General features: G+C 36.4%; 1 pseudogene; it reads left to right on the forward strand.

Annotated features, from left to right (window-relative positions):
- The first annotated feature begins 655 nt into the window (after positions 1-655).
- Positions 656-4,859, forward strand: LOC110195344 (Y-box-binding protein 1 pseudogene; annotated as a pseudogene).
- Positions 4,860-23,391: the final 18,532 nt, after the last annotated feature.

Raw genomic sequence — 23,391 nt, forward strand, 5'->3', positions numbered from 1 at the left:
ACAAAAGCAGGGAGGACAGAAAGAGCCAAATCCAAGAGATTCACCTTAGCTGACTGAAGTTTTTCATAAGTACTCTAGTCATGGCTCCACAGTCAATCAAAATTATTCCTTTCACCACATGGTTAGTAAACTAGAATCAATTATAGAATGTCTGTTCTTGTTTCAAATCAGGGAGTAGGATGCATTCATTACGCATCTTCACTTTCTTTCCATTAATAGGCTCCTTCACCTACCACATGGTCATGCCTGCCTTTTACATATAGATAGACAGATAGATAGACAGACAGACAGACAGACAGACAGATAGATAGATAGATAGACAGATAGATATAGACAAATATAGATATAGAGATATGTATTTGCATATAGATATAGATATAGATAGACAGATCTCCATAACCACTCATTCATTCCTTTGTTTTTATTATTATGTGTTTATCTTATCAAGCCTTTTTGGTCCAGATTTCTTCCCACTACTCATTAACTATATACTGGTCAGGCTTTCAATTGGGTTTAATACAATTCAATAACAAGTCTACTTGTTAAGTATCTACTACCTTTAAGACATTGTAACAAGCATAGTAGAAATAAAGACTAATGATAACAAAGTAATTTTTCTTATGGAGCTTATATTTTGCTGACGGAGAGATTCAACATGAATAGAGATGAGTGCCGTAAAAGGTAAACTGTTTTCAGGGCAAAGAAAATATGCAGTCAAGATAGTCTAGAAACATTTGAAAAGGGAGTTTTTCTTTTTCTCTGGGTTTTATAACTTGTTTGGAAGTATTTATTAGCATACATCTATCTGTGTATACATTATTTACGTTGTTACCCCTGTGGGATATGTAACAACATTATAGAGCTAAAACTACTCTGAAGGAACTTCAGAAGCTAAATAATCCAACTCCCTCATTTTACATGTTAGGAAACTGAGGCACAGGATTATTAAATGATGGTTAAGACCATAGAAGCAGTAAAGGTTGAAACCAGTTCCTCTATCACCAGTCAGCTCTGCTGTTATTTGGGCTCTGTGAGCATGTCTCCTCATTGGGTACCTGCAGTAAATCTATTTGCTTCATAGCTTCAAATTTATTATGCCTACCTTGGGAATACATGTTTTGGGAATGTTTTTAAGTATGTCATAGACTTTTGTTTTCCTCTCAAACTTATAATCTGCTGCATGGTATGGAAAACAGTAATTTGAATCTCTCTCCAGATATGCATTTTCTTCCTATCTGGAACTATGGTGTCATCCATACAAGGAACTCTAGGTGAAGAAACTCCCTACTTCCATGAAAATAAACACAACATCTCTTCTATTATGAATAAACTCAGATTCATTTGTGTCTAATGGTCTAGAAGCCAGCAGGTTTCAGAGGAAGAATTCAAACCACAATGAATGAATAAATGAATGAAGGGATGGATGGATGGATGGATGGATGAATGAACCGTTCATCAAAAAATTACTATATGCAAAACATTGTGCTAAATGCTGGAGATATAAATAAAAAAGTGAGGGCATTTCTGCTACCAAGGAGCTTTCATTCTAATGGAGTGACTATATGTATGAATGGATTCAGCTTCAATCATAGGAAAAGTTCCATTATCTTTACAATTCACTAACAAGGCAGATATGAATGCATTGCTTAATGTCATTTCCAGCTTTTAAATAATCTCTGTTTCTGGTGCTAAAACTCTGACAGTACTAAGGATTTCTCCCTTGTTGTTTTTGTTCAGTTGTGTTCAATTCTCAGTGCCCTCATTTGTGGTTTTCTTGGCAAAGATACTGGAGTGATTTGACATTTCCTTCTCCAGCTCATTGTACAGATGAATAAAGTAAGGTAAATAGGATTCCGTGACTTGCCCAGAGTCAAACAGCTGGTAAGTGTCTGAGGCCATTTTTGAGCTCAAGAAGAGTTTTCCTGACATCAAGCCTGTAACTCTATCCACTATGTTACTTAGCTGCCTGAACACTCTTAAGGACTTTCTCTTCTGTGTCTTCAATAGCTGTGGCTATAGCTTCTGCAGGTAAAACTGTCAGGCTGCATCTCTACAAGTGTTGCTTTCCAGGAGTAGATGTGAGGACACTAGGTCAGTTATTCCCAAGGCTCTTGGGTTCAGGATCCTGGGCTTTTTCCTTCAATTTGAGGTGAAATGGTATTGAAAGTGGTGATGGTGGTGACTTGCCTCTTACATACTGCCTGTTGTCTCTCTCTCTCTCTCTCTCTCTCTCTCTCTCTCTCTCTCTCTCTCTCTTCTCTCTCTCTCTCTCTCTCTCTGAGTACCTTGCTGCTTTTTATCTACGCTCCCTTGCCTTCCACTTTATCTCCATTTACATAGAAATGCACTTGAACCTTACTTATTTTTAAGAGTAGAAGCAGATACTCAACTCTGATGGCATATCCTTTTTGCGGGATATTATTCAGTGCCAAGAATTTGGCAATTGTAAGAACTGCAGACTTTTCTAAAGCATAATAGAAGTAAAATTGAAGTGTTTAGGCTTTGAAGGTCTAGCATCATGAGGATTAAATTCTGACTTTTTCCTTCCAGGGTTTGTCATTTTCTTGGATTCAGACTTTATTGGAATACAAAGTATTCTTCCAATTATAATTCTACAATCTCTCTTTTATCTTCACTTTATCCTTCCTTGTATGTCTATGTATTGTGTACTACTTTCTCTTGGTATTCTGGAGTATAACACTAGTTCTATATCAAGTATTCTTTAATATGACCTTCTTTGCCTATATATGGACTTGATTACAATTTTTTCTTTCTTTCTAATATTTCTAAAACATAGCACAATAAAGGGGATATTATTTTAAACCATTTTCTGAAGTAAGACTAATATATGGAAATATGGAATGTGGACTGAATTTGTGATTTCATTGGTATAGAGAGTTTCTGCAATTTATGGGACACTGCAAGATTAAATGACTCAACTCCTTAGGGTTCTACATTTAGCATGTGGCAGAAGTGAGATTTGAACCCAGGTTTTCCTGGCCTTATTACATTTTATCCACTTTATAATGTTGGCTACTTTCCTAATGGAAATTATAGTGGTGATAAATATAACAACAAGAATAAAGGTAACTAACATATGAATAGTGCTTTAAGATTTGCAAAGTATTTTATGTATATATTACCTCCTATAAACATCACAGCCATTCAATGAGGCAGGTACAATTATTATCCCAGTTTCAAAGACTGTTTAAAGACCATAAGTGATTTTCCAGGTTCACACAAATAGTAAGAATCTGAGGCAAGCTTCAAACTCATTTTCCAGATTTCAAATACAGCACCATATATGCTATGCCACCTTGTTAAAATCTGTGATGCAGTGGGAGGCAGTGGATAGAGGATCAGTAATAAGTGAGAGAGACTTGGGTATATGTCTTTCCCTTGATGTAATGTGAGAAAATCATTAAAACTTTTAAATTCAACCTCTCCTACTAAAATTTGTGAGATGCAGCTAAAAAAAAACTTTAGGGAAAAAATATGCCCCTAAAAAACACATTGACAATTTTTTTTAAAAGGAGGCTAATGAAATGAATATTCATCTAGAAAAAATATCAGAAAACTAACGCATGAAAGAAGAGAGGAGGAAGGGAATGGGCACTCATTAATTTGCCTACTATGTGCCAGACATTTTATTAAATGCTTTGCTGATAGATTTTTATAATTTGATCCTCACAATAACTCTATAAGGTAGATTCTATTATTATCCCCATTTTGCACTTACAAAAACTGAGACATATAGAGTTTAAGTGATCTGCTTAATCATAGTTAGTTAGTATCTGAGCCTGTATTTGTACTCAGATCTTCCTAACTCTAGCCCTAATGCTATACCCAATGTTCCATGATGAAATTGAGATTAAACACAAAACAGATGAAAAATTCAAGGAGAAATTGGTGAACTAGAAACAAACAAAACATTTGCTACCATCTTATAGTAAAACTACAAGATCATTCCTTGAAAAGACAAGCAACATTAGTCTTTTATCCAAACGAGCATGATGGTACCAGCAGCTCCACCTCCACTCACTTTTTCCTACGCTCCTCTTTGCCATTTACCCCAGCTGCCCTGCTACATCAGGTCCTGGTGGCCTCCGATGGGGACAAGAAGGTCATCACAAGGAGGATTTTGTGAATTTTGTAAAATGGTTCAGTGTAAGAAATATCTATGGTTTCATTAACAGAAATGATACCAAGGAAGATGCATTTATACACCCGGCTGTCATAAAGAATAATAACCCAGGAAGTGCTTCACCATGCAGGAAATGGAGTGACTGTAGAGTCTGATGCTTTAGGAGAAACGAGTGCAGAGAGAGCCAATGTTATAGGCCTTAGAGGTGTTCTAGTGCAAGATAGTAAACATGCAGCTGATTGTAACCGTTTACAGACCTTATTCTCACACTATCTGTCTTCTACAGACATACCAGCAGAAGTACCAGAACAGTTAGAGTAGGGAAAAGAATGAGGGATCAGAGGATGTTCCTGAAGGCCAGGTCCAACAACAATGTTCCTACCACCATGGCTATATTTGGAGAACCTACATCTGTTGACCACAGTTTCCCAATTGTCCCGTACACGGGGAAGTGATGAAGGACACAGACAACCAGGGTACAAGAGAATAAGGTCAACCAGTGTGATAGAATAGGTGTTAGAGACCATGATTCTGAAGGGGTCCTTCTTGTCAAAGACAGTCTAGAGAAGAAAAGAGAATCAAGGAGATGAGATCCATGGTCGGCAGCCAACTCAGTTAATGTTGGTAGCATGATAACTTCAATTACCAATGCAGAAACCCAGAAGACTCTAAGCCACAAGATGGCAAAGAAACAAAAGAACATGTTTGCTCCTGAGGCTCAGCACAGCAGGGCCAAGTAAATGCTGAATTACCATCTCTACCATCATCTGGTTTAGTCCTCATAGAAGAAGAAAGAATATGAAATTCCAGAAATAATAAGAAATTAATGAAAGATTTGGAACAGAAGATCTAAGTGCTTGCTTGCTTTTTGTTGTTGCCTAGATAATTAGAATTCTCTGAATTATTTATGCAACATGGCATTTTTTATTATTATTTTTACCTAAATGCATTTCTTTGTGGGAATGATATTTTATTTTTAAAGCCTGGTTTTCTCAATATAACTTTAAAGAATTTTAAGACAATGGCTGCCCAGAGTTTCTCTTCCATTATCTTTAGTCCCCAATGGCCTTGAAGAATACTAATGCAGCCACCACTTATAGTAGCAGTCTTTATATCTAAATCCTGTACCCATTTTGACTTTATTTTGGTATAGGGGGTAAGTGGTTCTATTTTAAGATCAAGGAATAGTTTGCCTTTCAGATCTATGGAGAATGGAAGAATTTGTGACCAAACAAGAGATAGAGAACATTATGAAATGCAAAATGGATAATTTTGATTACATAAAATTGAAAAGTTTTTGCACAAACAAAGCCAAAGCATTAACAATTAGGAGGGAAGCAGAAAACTGGGAAAGAATTTTACAAACAATATCTCTGAAAAAGTCCTCTTTTCTAAAATACATAAAGAACTGAGTCAAATTTATAAGAATACAAGTCATTCCTTAATTGATAAATGATCAAAGGATATGGACAGGCAGTTTTCAGAGGAAGAGATTAAAGCTAACTATAGTCATATGAAAAAAACATTCTAAATCACTATTAATTACAAAACTGCAAATCAAAACAACTTTGAGGTACCAAATTGCATCTATCAGGTTGGCTAACATGACAAAACAGGAAAATGATTAATGCTGGAGAAGATGTGGGAAAATTGGTACATTAATACATTGTTGGTGGAGTTGTCAACTGATCTAACCATTTTGGAGAACCATTTGGAACTATGCCTAAAGGGCTATAAAACTGTGCATATCCTTTGAACCAGCAATATACTTCTAGGTCTGCATCTCAAAGGGATAGTATAAATGGGCAAAGAACCCACATGTACAAAAATATTTATAGTAGTCCTTTTGTGGTGACAAATAATTGCTAATTGAGAGGATGCCTATCAATTGGGGAATGACTGAACAAGTTGTGGTATATGAATTTAATGGAACGCTATTGTGCTATAAGATGAGCAGGAAGACTTCAGAAAAACCTGGAAAGACTTGTACAGTCTGACACTGAGTGAAATGAGCAGAACCAGGAGAACATTGTACACAGTTAAAGTCAATTGTGTGACGATTGACTGATAGACATGGCTCTTCACAGTAATGCAAGAATCTAGAGAACTCCAGAGGTCTCACGATGGAAATTGCTATCCACATCCAGAAAAAGAACTATGGAATCTGAATGCAGATGAAAACATACTACTTGCTCTCCTTTTCCTTTGCTTTTTTTTTAAAATGGATTCATTCTCGTGATTCTTCCCATTAGTTCTAATTGTTCTTTACATCATGACTAAAGGGCAAATATGCTTAATATGAATGTATAAGTAGAGCTTATATTAAATTGCATGCCATCTTGGGTGGACAAGGAAAGGAGTGGGATGCGGAGAAAATTGAAAACTCAAAATCTTAGGGAAGTCAATGTGGAAAACCAAAAATAAATAAGTTAATTATCAAGGGAAAAAAAGAGAGACCTAGTGGTGGTGTTGCTGGACCAAAATGTATACATAATTTTATATCACTTTGGACATAGTTCTAAATTGTTCTCCAGAATGATTGAATCAGTTTACATCTCCACCATCAGTGTATTAGTGCCTCAATTTTACCACATCCTCTCCAATATACAACATTTTCCTTTTCTGTCATATTAGCCAATCTGATAGATGTGAGGTGATACCACACAACTGTTTTAATTAGCATTTATTTAATTAATAGTAAGCTAGATTTTTTTTCATATGATTATAGCTAGCTTCAGATACTGTACCTGAAAACTGGCTGTTCATATTTTTTGCCCATTTATCCACTGGGGAATGGATCTTATTTTTATAATTTTGACTCAGAATGAATTTGTTTTAATGATTTATTTGTATATTTTGTAATATACAAATTTTGTAACATACAAGTATTTTGTAATATATTCTAAGAGCTGGTACTCCTAAGCCACCTTCCCTCATATATGTTTTTCATTGATTCCACTAATAATCTTAACCATTTCTTACAGATAAATTTTTAATTCCTTTTTCTATCTCAGTATTGTTTGTTTTTTTTTAAATCTGATTAGTATGGCACTGAATAAGTAAATTAATTTAGATAGAATTGTCATTTTTATTATATTGGCTCAGCCTTCCTATAATCAGCTTTCTCCAAATGTTATATTTGACTTCATTTGTGTGAGAAATTATTTTGAAATTGTGTTCATAAAGTTCTTGGGTTTGTCTTGGTTGGAAGACTCCCAATGATGTTAGATTGTCTGCAGTTACTCTAAATGGAATCACTGTTCCTGTTCTACCATTTTTAGTTGTATTGCCTCTTTTTGATGCCATTAGGAGTTTTTTTTTCCCAAAGATACTGAAGTGATTTTCCATTTCCTTCTCCAGCTAATTTTATTTTTTAAAAATATTTTATTTTCCCCAATTATATGTAGAGATAATTTCAACATTCATTTTTTTAAAATTTTGAGTTCCAAATTTTATCCCTTTCTCCCTTTTTCCCTCTCTTTGCCCCCTTCCCTGAGATGGTAAGCAATTTGATATAGGTTATATGTATGCAATTACGCAAAACATATTTTCATATTAGTCATGTTGTGAAAGAAGACACAGACCCAAAGGGGGGGAAATGTGAAAAATGAAAAAGTGAAAAATAGGATGCTATGATCTGCGTTCAGATTCCATGAGGTCTTTTTCTGAAGGAAGATAGCAATTTTCCATCATAAGTCCTTTGGAACTGTCTTGGATCGTTGCATTACTGAGAATTAATAAGTCATTTACAGTAGAAAATTGTCCATTATTACTTCTACTTTGTACATTGTTGTCTTGGTTCAGCTTAAGTTAAAAGAAAAAAGCAGGAATAACAATCATGATCTCACACAAAGTAAAAGCACACATAGACCTAATTAAAAGAGACAAGCAAGGAAACGACATCCTGCTAAAAGGTATCATAAACATTGAAGTAATGTCAACAGAACATATATGTGCCAAGTGGTATTACATCATGATCTGAAAAGGATGAATTTAATGTTTATGCTTTTCTGCATTTGATTGCGAGCTTTTTATGCCCTAATATATGGTCAGTTTTTGTGTTGGTGCCATTCAACACTGAGAAAAAGGTACATAGCATTCTATCCCCATTCAATTTTCTCCAGAGGTCTATCTTATCTAACTTTTCTAACATTTTATTTTAGAATTTCTTTCTTATATATTTTGTGGTTAAATTTAGCTTGTTCAGAGAGGGGGAGGTTGAGGTCCTCCACTAATGTAGTTTTGCTGTCTACTTCTTCCTTAACTTAACTTCACTTAACTTCACCTCTAAGAATTTGGAAGCTATACCACTTGGTGAATATATGTTCTTTTTTATTACTTCATTGTGTAAGGTACCATTTAGCAGGATATAGTTTTATTCCTTGTCTCTTTTAATTAGATCTATTTTTGCTTTTGATTTGTCTGAGATCATGATTGCTATCCCTGCTTTTTTTTTAAATTTCAGCTGAAGCATAGTATATTCTGCTCCAGCCTTTTACCTTTACTCTGTGGGTATCTCTGTACTTCAAATGTGTTTCTTGGAAACAACATATTGTAGGATTCTGGATTTTAATTCACTCTGCTATCCACTGCCATTTTTGGGTAGAGTTCATCCCATTCACATTTACAGTTATGATTACAAATTGTTTATTTCCTTCCATCCTATTTTTTCCTTCGCTTATTTATACTTTTCCCTCTCCTTTCACCCTGCTATCCTTACCAGTGTTTTAATTTTGAGCACTGCCTCCTTCAATCTGCCCTCCTTTCTATCAGCACCCTCTCTTTTTCTTCTCCCTTTCCCTTTCCCTTCTTACTTTCCTATAGGGTAGGATAAACTTTTATACTTAATTGGGTGCATATGTTAATTCTTTCTTCAAACCAACTCAGGTGAGTAATGTTGAAACATTGCTCACCTCCTCCCTTCTTTCTCTCTATTTTAATAGGTCTTTTGCACTTCTTCATCTGATGTAATTTATTTAGGAGATTTATTTAACATTGTTTCTGAGGGAACCTGGGGAGAGCTCAGACAGCTTCCTGGCTTTTCTCTGCCATATGATTCTTGTCATTTCTTATAGCACAAAATATTCCATTGTAATTATATACCACAGCTTGTTTGGCCATCCCATAATTGCTGGGCATCCCTATGATTTCCACTTCTTAGCCACCACAAAAAGAGCTGCCATAAATATTTTTTGTACAAATAGGTCCTTTTCCCTTTTTTTACTGAATGTCTTTGGGATACAGACCTATCAGTGGCATTGCTGGATCAAAAGATATTCACAGAATCATGGCCCTTTGGACGAAGTTCCAAACTGTTCTCTGGAATGCTAAATCAGTTCATAATTCCACCAGCAGTGCATTAGCGTCCCAGTTTTCCCACATCGTCTCAAACACATTTTTTTTCCTTTTTTGTCATATTAACCAATCTGATAGGTGTGAGGTGGTACCTCAGTGTTGTTGTTATTTTGCATTTCTCTGATCAAGAGTGATTTATAACATTTTTTCATATGAGTATAGATAGCTTTTATTTCTTTATCTGAAAATTGCCTATTCATATATTTTTTTTCTATTTTTTAGTTTCATGCCCAATTCATTGATGTGCTTTTCCTCTACTTTATTGATGTGAGAAATTAAAGATATAAATTTTCCCTAACTACTGCTTTGGCATCCCATAAATTTTGGTCTGTTGTCTCATTGTTATGTTCTTTAATGAAATTATTGATTGTTTCTATGAATTGCTCTTTGACCCACTTGTTTTCTAGGATTACATTATTTAATTTCCAATTAATTTTTAATCTGTTTCCAATGTCCTTTATTGAATATAATTTTATTGCTTCATATCTGAAAAGGATGTTTACTATTTCTCCATTTGGTTTTGAGGTTTTTATGTCCTAATGCAAAGTTAAATTTTGTGTAGGTTCCATATACTGCTTGGAAAAATGTATATTCCTTCCTATTCCCTTTCCGTTTTCTATTACAGAGTTCTATTACATATGACTTTTCCAGAATTTTATTCACCTCCTTAGCTTCCTTTTGTTTATTTTTAAGTTAGATTTATCTAATTCTAGAGGTGAAAGCTGAGGTCCCCCTAGCAGTTTTATTATCCATTTCCTCCTGTAATTCATTCAATGTCTCCAAAATTTAGATGCTATATGTTAGTATTAGTATGAATTCATTATGATATTTTTCATCAAGATATAGTTCTTTATGTTTTTTAATTAGATCTATTTTTGATTCTGCTTTGTCTGAGATCATGATTGCTACCACTGCTTTCTTTGCTTTAGCTAAAGCATAATAGATTCTGTTCCACCTCCTTACCTTTACACTGTGTATATCCCTCTGCTTCAAATGTGTTTCTTGAAAACAATATATTGTAGGATCATGGTTTCTAATCCATTCTGCTATACACTTTGCTTTTATAGGTGAGTTCATCTCATTCACAGTTATAGTTATGATCAGTGCGTATTTCTCTCCATGCCATTTTTTTTTATCCTTCTCTCTTGCCCCCCACCCTTTTTTCCTCACAAGTGTTTACTTCTGACCACCTAATATACCCTCCCTTTTATCACTCCCCCATTCCTCTTCTATTGTTTCTGTCTCTTTTAGATTTTTGTATTCAACTGAGCCTGTTATTCCCTCTTGAGCCAATTTTGATGAGAATAAGATTTAAGTTTTTCTTGTCACCCCCCTTCATTATAATAGTCATTTCGTGCCTCTTTTATGTGAGATAATTTGCCCCGTTCAAACTACTCCCCCCTTATTCTAGTGCAATTTTCTTTCTCAATCCTTTATTTATTTTATTTTGGGGGGATTATTCCACCAAAGTCACCTTATATCCACACCCTCTGTCTACATATACTCCCTCTAATTGCTCTTATAATAGTAAAGTTGTTGTGTTATAATATTATCTTGCCATATAGAAATATAAACAGCTTAATCTTACTGAATTTCTTATGATTTCTCTTTTTTGTTTCTTTTTTACCTTTTTATGTTTCCTTTGAAGTCAAATTTTATTTAGTTCTGGTATTTTAATCAGAAATGCTTGAAAGTCCTCTATTTCATTCAAGATCCAATATCTTTCCCCTGAAAGATTATATTCAGTTTTGCTGGGTAGGTGATTCTTGGCTGTAATCCTAACTCCTTTGCCTTCTGGTACATTATAATCTAAGCCCTTTGCTTCTTTAATGTGGAAGTTGCCAAATCTTATATAATCCCAACTGTAGGTCTATGATATTTGAATTGTTTCTTATTGGCTGCTTGAAATACTTTTCCATTGATATGTGAGCTCTGGAATTTGGCTATGATGTTCCTGGGAGTTTTCATTTTGGGATCTCTTTCAGACTGTGATCTGTAGATTATTTCAATTTTTATTTTGTCCTCCGGTTCCAATATATTAGGGAAATTTTTTGTTTTTAAAATAATTTCTTGCACAATATTGTCCAGGCCTTTTTTTTTTAATCACGGCTTTTAGCAAGTCCAATAATTCTTGTATTATCTCTTCTGGATATATTTTATCATCAGTTGTTTTTCCAATGAAAAAATTATTATTTTTTTTTACTTTGTTGATTTTATTTTATCATATCTTGATGTCTCATAGAGTCATTAGTTTCCACTTTTTTGATTCTAATTTTTGTGGAATTATTTTCTTCAGTGAGCTTTTGTACTTTCTTTTCCATTTGGTCAATTCTATTTTTTTATGGAGTTATTTCCCTCAGTAAACTTTTGTCTATCTTTTCCCATGCTATTAACTCTTTTTTCCATGATTCTATTGCATTACTCTCATTTCTTTTTCCAATTTTTCTTCTACTTCTCTAATTTGCTTTTTTGAAATCCGTTTTTAAGTTCTTCTAGGACTTCTTTTTTGGATCGGAGCCCAACTTACGTTCTTCTTTGAGGATTCATATATAACCATTTTGACACTATTGTCACTTCTAAGTTTATGCCTTGAATCTCTATCACAACAAAAGCTTTCTATAGGCAAGCATTTTCTTTTCTTTTGTTTTCTCCCTATTTTGTGACTTGTTAGTTTTACAGGAGTTGGCCTCTCTTTCCGCACTGCCCCAAGCTTTTTGTGTTGGGCGTCTGTGCCTGCTGTCTTTCACTGGGCTTCAGGGTTTGGCTGCTTGCTTTCTCTGGAGGGTGGGCTTCCCTTCTGGTTTTACTGGTGAATGGAGCCTCCCTGTTGGCCTTCCCTAGGTGTGGGGGTTTACCTACTGGCCTGGTCCAGGGTGGAGCCTTGCTACTGGGTAGCTATGGTAGCAGAATCTTTCTACTGCCAGGTCCTAGAGAAATAATTTTGTTGTTGGTTGTCCCCAGGGGTAGGCCCTGCTGTAGGCTGCTATGGAAACAGGGTCTCTCTGCTGGTAGGCCCCAGGGGTGGGGGTCTCACTGTTGGCCAGCCCCAAGGCAGGGCTTCACTACTGGTCAGCAATGGGGTCAAGGACTTGCTGGTGGCTTGTTTTGGGGGCAGGATCACTGGGGTGGTGTTATGCTGTACAGACTGCTCACTTGTGTAGGGGGCTGCTGGTTTGCAGGAGGGCATGGCCTCACTGGTGGATTCCTCTGGGCTTGGAGCCTTGCTGTAGGCACCTTGCTGTGAGGCTGGCTGCTGCTGTTGCTACTGATGGACTTTGCTCCCCTCCCACCATAGTGAGATAGATCTTTCCTAATGGGCTGGTAAGCTGTTTCCCTGCTCCTAGATCAATTCTGAGGTGGGTTTTAAGCTGTTTGGAGGGGACTTTGGGAGGGCTTTAGAGAGTTACTTCCTCACTCCACCATCTTGACACCAAAAGTTGATATGTATGTAAGGACTTTCAAGGAGTTTCTGAAATCAGTCTGCTCATCATTTCTTATAGTGCAGTAGTATTTCATTACCATCACAACTTGTTCAGCCATTGGCCAATCGATGGCTATCCCCTTAATTACCAAATATTTTTCCATTACAAAATGAGCTGCTATAAATATATTTCTATATTTGTATCTATGTCTATCTATCTATCTATCTATCTATCTATCTATCTATCTATCTGTCTACATATATATATATATATATATATACATATATATATATATATATATATATATATATATAATCATATCTATCTATCTATCTATCTGCAATGAGGAACTGAGGGAAACAGGGCTGAGTGACTTGCCTAGGGTCACATAGCTAGTAAATATCTGAGTCCAGATTTGGACTCTGGAAGATAAGTCTTCCTTATTTCAGGCCTGAGATTCCAATATATTGTGCCAGCTAACTGCTTATTTAAATGGAATATTTCTTTCTATCTCTTCCTGCTGGATTTTGTTGACAATATAGAGAAATGCTAACAATTTATGTGGATTTATTTTATGTCATGCAACATTGAGCAACTTGTTAATTATTTCAACTAGCTTTTTTAGTTGAATCTTTAGGGTTCTCTAAGTACGCCATCATATTGTCTGCAAAGAGTGATAGCTTTGTTTGTTGTTCATTGCTTATTCTAATTCTTCTATTTCTTTTTTCTTATCTTATTGCTATACCTAAAATTTCTAAAACAATATTAAATAATAGCAGTGATAATGGGTATCTTTGATTCACCCCTTATCATATTAGAAAGGATTCTAGCTTTTCTCCATTGTAGATAATGCTTTCTCTTAGTTTTAGAAATATTAAGGAAAGCTCCATATGTTCCTATTTTTATTAGTTTTTTTATAGTCATATGCTATATTTTGTCAAAAATTTTCTGCATCTATTGAGATAAACTTGATTTTTGTTGGTTTTGTTGTTGATATGATCAATTAGGCTGGTGTAGAACCTCCAATCCTGAATATTTCCAACTGGTCATAATGCATGATCATTGTGATATATTGCTGCAATCTCCTTGCTAATATTTTACTTATAATATTGGTCTGTAATTTTCTTTCTCTGCTTTTGCTCCTTCAGGTTTAGGTTTCAGGACCATATTTGTGTTGTAAAAGGAAATCAGTAGGCCTCCTTCTTTGCTTGTTTTCCCAAATAGTTTATATAGTATTAGAATTAATTATTCTTTAAATGTTTGGTAGAATTCACTTGTGAATGCATTAGGCCCTAGTGATTTCTTTTTCCTTAGAAAGTTCATTTATGTCTTGTTCAATTTCTTTTTCTAAGAAAGGGTTATTTAAATAACCCTTAAATAACCTCTGTTAATTTGGGCAATTAATATTTTTAATTTTTTTCATTTCATTTACAGTGTCAAATTTATTGGCATCTAAATGGGCAAATTAGATCTTAATAATTCCTTTAACTTCATTTTCATTAATGGTGTACCTACCCTTTTCTTTTTTTTTTTTTTGTAAATGGCTAGGTTTTTTTGTTTGTTTCTTTCTTTTTAAAAATAAATTGACCAATGATTTAGCTATTATATTGTGTTGTCTTTTTTTCATAAAACTAACTCCTAATTTTATTCATTAGTTCAGTGGTATTCTTACTTTTAATTTTACTAATCGCTATTTTGATTGACAGAATTTCCACTTTGTTTTATAATTGGGGAGGGTAATTTGTTATTTTTTTTTTTTGTTTCTTAGCTTTTTTTTTTAGTTGCATTCCCAAAATATTCACTTGTCTTTCTCTTATTTATTGATGTAAGTACTTAGAGACAAATTCTAACTTTTAAAGAACTAATTTCTTCTGTGAGATTTTTTACCTCTTTTTACAATTTGGCCAGTTCTACTTCAAAAGAGGTTCTTCTCTTCAGTTGATTTTTGTGCCTGTGTTAGTATTTGGCTGCTTCTATTTTTTCAGCTGTTATTTTTTGGGGGGATTTTTTGTGCCACTTTTACCAACCTTTTTTTTCATTTTCTTTTTATAATTGTCTTTTATAGCTGTCATGTCTTTTTCCACATTTTCCTCTACTTCTCTTGTTTCATTTTAAAAAATATTTTTTTAATCTCTTCTGATAATTCTCGTTGAACTTTTGTACAATTTGTATTTTTTTTCCTTTGAGGTTTTTGTCATAGCTGTTTTGATATTATTGCCTTCTTCTGAGTTTGCATATTGATCTTCTCTGTTACTGTAGTAGATTTTTAAGGTCAGTGACATTTTGTTGTTGTTCTTATTTGCTCATTTTCCCAGACAGTTTCTTGACTTTTAACTTTATCTTATATTTGGGCTCTGCTTTGGGTCTGGGATGGGGCACTGTCCCTATTTTCAAGTTTTTTGTGTTGCTGTTTTTAGAGGTAGTTCTGGGGTCTCCAAGATTTTGGCACTTTTAAGATGGTTTGATTTCAGGAGAGGTATGGTCTCTGCTCTCCTGGCCTGAGCTCTGATCTTTACCCATGAAGGGTCCATGCTCCCCTGTAGAAGAAATTTCTAATATTTCCCTTGGCTCTGGAACTGTTACCAGGTCCTCTACTCTCTTTCAGTTGCAAGAAGTGAAAGTAGTTCTTTCTGCCCTTGAATTATGACCAGGAAATTTGTAATGGCGATGACACAGACCCTCTACCAAGTGTCAGCAAAGGTTCTCCCCTTATCTCTTTCTGATACGTTATCTATTTCTCCCTACCCCCCATCTTTGTGCTGAGAGCCCCAGAAGCTGCTGATGCTGACACCTCAGACATCTCCATGGCCAGCCTGTTGGTCTTTATATTGAATGCACTCTGGCCAAGTCCCCACCCAGGTTTCATAGAGCTCTTCTATCAACCTCTAAAGTTGTTTGGGCCCAAAAATGTCTCAAGTAAATCTTTTGTTGGCTCTGTGACTTCAAAATTATTTTTTAACGTTCATTAATTTATATATTTTTAGTTTTCAACATTCACTTCCACAAGATTTTGTGTTCCAAATTTTCTCCTGTCTCATCCATCCCCCACCCCAAGATGGCATGCATTCTAAATACCCCTTCCCCTAATCTGCGCTCCCTTCTGTCCCCCCCCTTCTCATATTACATTCCCCTTCAATTTTTCTATAGGGCAGAATATATTTCTATACCCCATTGCCTATGTTATCTTATTTCCCAGTTACATGTCAAAACTATTTTTTAACATTTGTTTTTAAAAGTATAAATGCTAAGTTTTCTCCCTTCCTCCCTCCCCACCTACCCTGATTGAGAAGGTAAGCAACTCAATGCAGGTTATACTTACGGAGTCATGCAAAACACTTCCATAGTAGTCATGCTGTGGAAAACAAGCTATATTTCCCTTCATCTTATCCTGCACCCCCCCACATTTATTCTATTATCTCTTTTAACCCTGTCCCTCCTCAGAAGTGTTTGCTTCTGATTACCCCCTCCCCCAATCTGCCTCCCCTCTATCATCCCTCTGCTTTCTTTTCCCCTTCCCCCACCCCCATTTTCCTATAGGGTATGATAGATTTCCATACCCAATTGAGTGTGTATGTTGTTCCCTACTTAGGTCAAATCAGATGAGAATAGGGTTTGCTCATTCCCTCTCACCTTACTCCACTTCCCCTCCACTGTAAAAGCCTTTTCTTCTTTGTTTTATGTGAGATAATTCACCCTATTCTACCTCTCCCTTTCTCCTTCTCCCAGTATGATCCCCTCACCCCTTAATTTTATTCTGCAGGTAGCACCCCTTCATCTTCAACTCATCCTGTGCGCTCTATCTATCTATCTATCTAGCTAGCTAGCTAGCTATCTACATACATACATATAATTTTTGCCTCCAACTACCCTAATACTGACAAAGGCCTCATGAGTTAGAAGTATCATTTTTCCATGGAGGAAGGTAAACAGTTCAACCTTAATTAAGTCCCTTATGTTTTCTCTTTTCCTGTTTATCTCTTCATGTTTCACTTGAGTCTTGTATTTGAAAGTCAGATTTTCTATTCAGCTCTGATCTTTTCATCGGAAATGCTTGAAAGTCCTCTATTTCACTGAATTTCCATTTTCCCCCCAAAGATTTATACTCAGTTTTGCTGGGTAAGTGATTCTTGTTTGTAATTCTATCTCTTTTGCCTCTCTTTCAGGAGGTGATTGGTGGATTCTTTCAATTTCTATTTTGCCCTCTGGTTGTAAAATATCAGATTAGTATTCCTTGATAATTTCTTGAAAGATGATGTCTAGGCTCTTTTTTTTTCATCATGGCTTTCAGATAGTACAATGATTTTTAAATTATATCTCCTGAACCTATTTTCCAGTTGTTTTTTCAATGAGATATTTCACATTGTTTTCTATTTTTTCATTCTTTTGGTTTTATTTTAAAATGTATTGATTTCTCATAAAGTCACTAGCTTCCAATTGTAACATTCCAATTTTTTTTGCTCTTAGAGGAAACCTCCATAATATTTTTATTAAATTATTGCAGCGTTACAGATTTTCACTCTAATCAAAACCATAGTTATCTCTGGATGGGGCTCACCTTAATAGGGAAGAAGAGCTTCCATAAATAGACTTATGGAAGCTTCTTCTGGGTCAAATAGCATGATGGGAGAGAGGGCAGGGGGCAGCCTTCCCACACTCTGCCCCCATGACAGGTTATTAACAGAGGAGAAAGTCTGATGGGGATGTTTACTATAATGTAGGGTCCAATACAGAGCAACATAAAGTCTTAACCACAAGTTTTTCTAGCTTCTTCCAACTCTAGTAGTACCATCAAGGACCATTATTGTTATACAGTCTGCTCCTTGGGTAGCTTTGTCCTCAGGAAGGAAGGTCTGGGCCCAATGGGGAGACAAAAATAGTTCATAAAACATTTAGCCTTGAGGACCCATAGTGTCCAATTATCCACCAGAATAAGTTTTCTAGCTTCTTCCAACTCTAGTAGTACCATCAAGGGCCATTATTGTTATACAGTTGGCAGCTGGGTTAGCTTTCTCCTTAGGAAGGGTGGTCGAGGAACAAAGGGAAGACAAGAATAGTTTATAAAATGTGTGGCCTTGAGGACTCATAGAGTCCACTTATCCACCAGAATAAGTTTCCTAGCTTCTTCCAACTCTAGTAATATCAACAAGGAACAGGATTTCCATAGCCTTAATAAGGAAGAGCTAGGGATTTTCATACAAGGAGAGGCCTGCCCTGGCCACTGACAACTTGCTATCGAGTTTGTTAAGTCAAAGCTGTCTCCTTTGACAGCTTTTTGTACAGATGACTCTCAAAATCTGGCACCTCCTAAAGTGACAGGGGTCATGAAGTTGACGTAAAACTGATTGTATTCTCCATTGCTCAGGCAATGGAGTCAGGCTTTCTCACATGATGGAAGGGTTGAGAAGGGACTTTTAGGATGAGAAACTTGAAACACATTTCCAGTTTGTAGATTTTGCTGATGCCTTAATCATGTTGGGCCTCAAAATTGTTAATAGCTACAGTTGCCTACAGAAGATGATCCTGCTCACCACCAATATTTCCTCTGATAATTTCTCAGGCTGCTCAGTCAGAACTGGTCAGATGAACTGGTCATACATAGGTGGCTGCTGCTTAGCCTGCTAGTCTGTGGTACCCACACAACAGGTAGGCCACAGAGGCCCTGGGAGGTAGGGGCCAAGGCCTTGATAGACCCACCCACAGTAGGGGGAGGAAGGGGATTGGGCCTCAAAGGCCCAAGGACTGGGGATTGCCAGGCCTCAGCTTGAGAGGGCCCAAAGGCGCATTCATCACCTGTGGCGCCTTGAAAACTTCCCATTCCAATTTTTAAGGAAATATTTTTTTTGGTGAGCTTTTGGACTTCCTTTTCCATTTGGCCAATTCTGCTTTTGAAGGCATTCTTCTCCTCATTGGCTTTTTGGATCTCTTTTGCCATTTGGGTTAGGCTATTTTTAAGTTGTTACTTTCTACAGTATTATTTGGGAGCATCTCCTTTAGCATGCTGTTGACTTGTTTTTCATGATTTTCTTGCATCACTCTCATTCGTCTTCCCAGTTTTTCCTCTACTTCTCTTACTTGCTTCTCAAAATCCTATTCGAGCTCTTCCACGGCCTGGGACTGATTCATATTTTTCTTAGAAGCTTTGGATGCAGGAACTTTGACCTTGTTGTCTTCTAGTTCTATGTTTTGATCTTCCTTGTCACCAAAGTAAGATTCTATGGTCTGACTCTTTTTGCACTGTTTGTTCATGATCCCAGCCAATTACTCCAGTTATAAACTCTTGTTAAGGTAGGGGTCTGCTTCCAGTGTGGAGAATGTAATGTCCCAAGCTTCAGGGGTTTTGTGCAGCTGTTTTCAGAGATACTTCTAGGGACCAGTAAGTTTTCAGTTCTTCCAAGGTGCTATGATTAAGGGCAAAGTGTTTACTCCTTTCCTAGCCTCTGCTCTGGTCTATGAGTGACCACAAGCACTCTTTTCAGCCTTGGGACTGTGAGGAGGATTTTCTCTACATCACCACCACAAGCTCCACCATGCCAGCACTCCTCCTCCCCCTAGGACCACCACCCAGAACCGTGACCCAGATCCAAGCACGGGCAAAGCAGGAGAATCCTGCACCAGCGAAGAGATCCCTGCAATCCCCCTATGATCAGCCACTCAATTCCCCCTCAATCTGTGGGCCAGAAACTCTAGAAACAGCCACCACCCTGAGGCTGCACACTGGGACTAGGGCTGGGACCTAGCTTCTCTCTCACTGCAGTCACAAACTTTTCCTACTGACCTAAGTTGTCTTTGGCATTCTTGAGTTGAGAAGTCTGGAAACTGCCACAGCTGCCAGTGATTCAGTCCTCTGAGGCCTGCTCCTGCTTTGCTGAAGCCTGTTTTGCCTGTGTGTGCAGGCTAAACTGCATTTCTATCCCAGCCTGGTGTGATATACCTTTCCAATCAACCATCCAGGTTGTCTTGGACTGGAAATTTGTTTCACTCTGTCTTTTTGTGAGTTCTGCTACTTTAGAATTTGTTTAGAGCCATTTTTTTACATGTATTTGGAGGGGTTTGGGGGAGAACTCAAGCAAGTCACTGTTTTTACTCTGTCATCTTGGCTCTGCCCTCTGTCCAGAATTAAATATTTTGAGGCATTTTTGAAAAATTCCTTTGTAAAGGAATGTCAGAAGTTTGGATGAGTTGCTTCCTTTATTCTGCCATCTTGGCTCTAGATTGACCTTAAAGAATGACCTTAAAGAAAAACTAGAAGTTATCCCTTTAACTTTCCTTTGCAGACTAGGAGGTCCACAGTTATGGTATACTGTATATATTTTCAGACTTTTTTTCTAAGAATTGATCTGCTATACTATTTTTTCTCTTTTTAAAAATTAATTTAATATTTTCTTTTTTCCCAATTACATGCAAAAATAACTTCAACTTTTTTTTTCAAATTTTGAGCTCCAAATGCTCTCTTTCCCTCCCTTCCTTCCCTCATGGAGAAGACAAGAAGTTTGACATAGGTTATACATGTGTAGTAACGCAAAATACACTTCCGTGTAAGTCATGCTGAGAAAGAAAATGCAGAAAAAAAAAGAAAAATAAAATATCTTTAATCTGCATTGAGGCTTCATTAGTTCTTCCTCTGGAGATGGACATTATGTTTCATCATAAGTCCTTGACAATTATTTTGGATCATTGTACTGCTGAGAATAGCTAAGTTATTCATAGTAGATCATTATGCAATATTGTTGTTATTGCGTACATTTTTCTCCTAATTCTGCCCATTTCACTTTATATCAGTTCATGTAAATCTTTCTATGTTTTCTAAGAGCATCCTGCTCATCATTTGTTACAGCACAATTGTATACCATCACAATCATATACCACAACGTGTTCAGCCATTTCCCAATTGATGGATATGCCCTCAATTTCCAACTCCCTGCCACCACCAAAAGAGCTGCTATAAATATTTTTTGTATATGTAGGTCCTCTTCCATCTTTTTTAAAATTTCTTTTGGATAGACCCAGCAGTGGTATTACTTGGTCAAAGGACATGAGTGATTCTATAGCCCTTTGAGCATAGTTTTACAATGCTTTCCAGAATAACTGAATAAATATACAACTTCACCAACAGTACATTAATGTTTTAATTTTCCCATATCCCCTCCAATACTAGTTATCTTCCTGTTCTGTCATATTAGGCAATCTGATAGATATGTGGTGATAGCCAGAGCTATTCCAACTTGTTTTCTCCAATTAATCGTGATCCAGAACATTTCCTTACATTACCACAGATAGCTTTCATTAATTTCTCTGAAAACTTACTGTTCATATTCTTTGACCAGTTATCAATTGAAGAACAGCTCTTATTTCTGTAAATTTTATTCGGTTTTCTACATATTTGGGAAATGAGATCTTTATCAAAGGAACTTGCTTTTTTTTCACAGTAATTATTCCCAACTATATATTTCCCTCCATCCTATTTTCCCCCTGTTTACACTACTCTCACTCTCCTTTCACCTTCTCCATTCTCAGTAGTGTTTTGCTTCTGACTTTTACATCCTCTAATATGCATTCCCTTCTATTAGTCTCTCCTCCTCTTATCCCTTCCCTTCTCTCTCTCTCTCTCTCTCTCTCTCTCTCTCTCTCTCTCTCTCTCTCTCTCTCTCTCTCTCTCACTGGCTTGTAGCAGCACTCTGTTCCAGTATGGGACAGAAAACCTCAGGGTCTAGTAGTAGCAGCTGCTAAGTGTCATGTGTGTATTCTGTGTCATAGTGCATGTATAAAATTGATTTTTATCTGCATGCTTATTAGGGCTAACAATACATTAATAAGACTTTCACTCATTAATGTATACAATCAAACTTTGTTGGCTATTCTGTAATTCAGAGATCAACTCCTATAGGAAAAAATGAACCCACTGTTATTCCTAAAGGTGTTAGTGAGAGATATAATGAAAATGTTTGTTTCTAGGAAATTGAAACAACCACTAGAAAAGTAACTAATTAAAACTGGATACAACAAATTTCATCTTGTTTTGCTGTTTGAAGTAAGTAGGACAAAGGTTAAGCTTTGCTTAGAGTGCACATACCTGATAGGCTCATGAATATTAACTTCTCTACCTTCAGGAGGGGATAAGACACCATTTTCTGAACATGCAATCTTTTTAGAAGGAGGAAGGACGTGTCAAGAAGTAGATGTGTAATAGGTGTGCCAGAAACTTGTACACTCTGGAATATTCAGCCAATGAGGAAACTTGTGAGGGACTCTGTGGTTCGGATTAGAAATAAATCATGAACTCTTGCTTTGGTGGGTATGCTTATTCAATAAGACACCCGTTTTTGCAATTGCATAATAAACTGAGCTTTTAACCTCAACCCTCCTGAGTTCAAATGAGTTATTTCTCACACCAGTAAGTATGTTTTGAAATGGTGCTCATGACAAGATTTCATCTTTGCCCATCTAGTGACTGTATATTTAACTTTGAGGTGGCACTCTGGCAAGTCTTCCTCAGTTAAGACTGCTTCTGAGTCTACACAGTGTGCTCAAATTTCAGAATGCAGGAACACACAAGCTTGCCTTAGCTATTGTCTAAGTGCCAGCTTGATGGCTTTGTCTCTGCTGGGTTTTTATGGCTCTAGCTAAAGGTGTTAACAAATTAACATTTAAGTTGCAATTGGCAATTGATTTTCAAAGCTTATGATGACAGGAAAATATCAAAGTTTGAACTTCTTAACATCATTAGCAAGTGTTTATCAATTATTTACTCATCTTGGGATATATATGTCATTAGGAGGTATTTATCTGTTTTGGGGGCACAACATAAACATCATTTAGTTGTTCTTTGCCATATTTGGAACACACTTCATTAGTGTTTGTTTATCAGATTTGTGGACCACACTTTATTGCCAAACTATTCCCTCCATCCTTTATCTTTTTATAGGGAAAAATACAAGATCAACAACACATAGACTTCATAACAACTACCAAGTCACAAAGTAGAAGTTTAAACCAAAATGGAGTTGTTCATCTTAAGTCAATAGAGTTATTCTCACTGTATTCTAGCACAAAGGTTAGCATTTGACCCAGGCTGGGCAGAAAGAAAAAAAAACATGCAAGACCTAACATTAGTGACCAGGACCAAGAAAGGCTATCTCAGTATACAGAAACATACAGGGATGTGAGTGCTAGAGGGAACTGATGGCAGTGGAAAGCAACACAAGCCCCAGTAGGCAATGAGCAGGGAAGGGGAAGGGAATAATCATTTTTATAGTGTCTGGTATGTACCAAGCACTATGCTAAACACTATAAATATATATTTTTTTGATACTTAACAACAGCCTTGTGAAGCAGCTGGTGCTGTTATTATCTTCATTTTACATTTGAGAAAACTATGGAAAAAAAGATTAAGTGACTTGTCCAAGGTTACACAGGTAGTAAGTGTCTGAAACCAGATTGGAACTCAGGTATTCCTGACTGCAGGCCCAGAGC

The sequence above is a fragment of the Phascolarctos cinereus genome, unplaced genomic scaffold (genome assembly GCF_003287225.1).
Source record: "Phascolarctos cinereus isolate Bilbo 61053 unplaced genomic scaffold, phaCin_HiC Scaffold_4;HRSCAF=312, whole genome shotgun sequence".
Taxonomy (NCBI): Eukaryota; Metazoa; Chordata; class Mammalia; order Diprotodontia; family Phascolarctidae; genus Phascolarctos; species Phascolarctos cinereus.